Source organism: Perkinsus marinus (genome assembly GCF_000006405.1).
Source record: "Perkinsus marinus ATCC 50983 genomic scaffold scf_1104296973870, whole genome shotgun sequence".
NCBI lineage: Eukaryota > Perkinsozoa > Perkinsida > Perkinsidae > Perkinsus > Perkinsus marinus.
In genome coordinates, this window is record NW_003201283.1 from 1 (window position 1) to 995 (window position 995).

Consider the following 995-nt stretch of genomic DNA (forward strand, 5'->3'; position numbering starts at 1 on the left):
ATAGAAAAGAGCTATTCACTAGAGCAGAACTCCTTGCAGGAATGATGAATGACCGCCCGGTACCGCAGAACGCGTTGCGGAGATGAAACAACCGCCTAAATTCACGAGCCGCCGCATGCGGTTTCAAAATGTGCTTGCAAGCAGGAACTTCGATGTCACGAAAAAGTTGTGCAGCTTGTGCCGAGCTAGCTGTAGTATGCGATGAGAACTTCAGCAGTTGGAGTTATCAACCGAGATGGAATGCGGCCTACCATGGGAGAGATATAGTAGCAGTTAGCGATCTCAGGTACGCGTTTAAGGCCTAATCAGACTCTTGGCCGCGGGATGGTTGACGACGGTACGTCCGAGAAGGGATTCTGATGTACCTCTACAAGTATCACAGGAATACTCAATCCCTACATAAGTGATATGCACCGCTAGTCTAATGGTTAGGATATCTGCCTTCCAAGCAGATGGTCCGGGTTCGATTCCCGGGCGGTGCAGTTCGTATCAACGAGAGAAGGGTCTCTAGGCTATCGTAGAATAGTTATGCTCAGCACGTCAGGGCGATACAGGAGTTTCTACGTATGAGCAGCTTGGCGCAGTGGATAGCGTGTTGGGCTCATAACCCATAGGTCCTTTGATCGAAACAAGGAGCTGCTATTCATTACAATACACTCGAGATGGTTATTAAACTGAGAGGTGCAGCTTATCGACTGCATAGATCAGTCTTACCGAAAAATTTCCACTAAACAGAGTCGGTGTTTTCGTACCATTCCGTGCGGTTGGCCCAACCGTGCCAGTTCAGGGGAAAAACAACATTAATAAAGCGTTGTCCATGCATAGAAAAGAGCTATTCACCTAGAGCAGAACTCCTTGCAGGAATGATGAATGACCGCCCGGTACCGCAGAACGCGTTGCGGAGATGAAACAACCGCCCAAATTCACGAGCCGCCGCATGCGGTTTCAAAATGTGCTTGCAAGCAGGAACTTCGATGTCACGAAAAAGTGTGCAG

The 995-nt window shown here is 48.8% G+C and overlaps 2 non-coding genes across 2 annotated transcripts; both read left to right on the forward strand.

Annotated features, from left to right (window-relative positions):
• Window positions 1-410: 410 nt before the first annotated feature.
• Window positions 411-482, forward strand: Pmar_PMAR025717. Its single transcript has one exon. It is a non-coding gene; the product is annotated as a tRNA-Gly (tRNA).
• An 87-nt stretch (window positions 483-569) lies between these two features.
• On the forward strand, window positions 570-642 carry Pmar_PMAR025718. Its single transcript has one exon. It is a non-coding gene; the product is annotated as a tRNA-Met (tRNA).
• The last annotated feature ends 353 nt before the right edge of the window (window positions 643-995 follow it).